The sequence below is a fragment of the Sceloporus undulatus genome, chromosome 1 (genome assembly GCF_019175285.1).
Source record: "Sceloporus undulatus isolate JIND9_A2432 ecotype Alabama chromosome 1, SceUnd_v1.1, whole genome shotgun sequence".
In the NCBI taxonomy this organism is placed as follows: Eukaryota; Metazoa; Chordata; class Lepidosauria; order Squamata; family Phrynosomatidae; genus Sceloporus; species Sceloporus undulatus.
The window spans coordinates 58,928,897-58,929,159 of NC_056522.1; the positions used below are offsets into that span (position 1 = coordinate 58,928,897).

The 263-nt window shown below is 51.3% G+C and overlaps 1 protein-coding gene across 2 annotated transcripts in view; it reads left to right on the top strand.

Moving 5' to 3' along the window:
- EIF2AK2 (eukaryotic translation initiation factor 2 alpha kinase 2) overlaps positions 1-263 on the top strand; it is a 37,033-nt gene that overhangs the window by 32,169 nt on the left and 4,601 nt on the right. The window lies entirely within an intron of this gene.

Consider the following 263-nt stretch of genomic DNA (forward strand, 5'->3'; position numbering starts at 1 on the left):
AGGAAGGAAGGAAGGAAGGAAGGAAGGAAGGAAGGAAGGAAGGAAGGAAGGAGGATTTCAGTCCCATTGGGGCCAATGGTGGTGCAGCTGTGCGACATCCACAGATTTTGGTATCCGCAGGGAAGGGTCCGGAATGGATCCCCCACAGATACCAAGGGCCAACAGTACTAGATTGGATGAGTGTGTGTACAGGTGTCTTCTTAGTCAAAGGCTTCTTAGTCCACTGTAAGCCACTCTGATAGCCTTTTGGCTGAAGAGTGGGG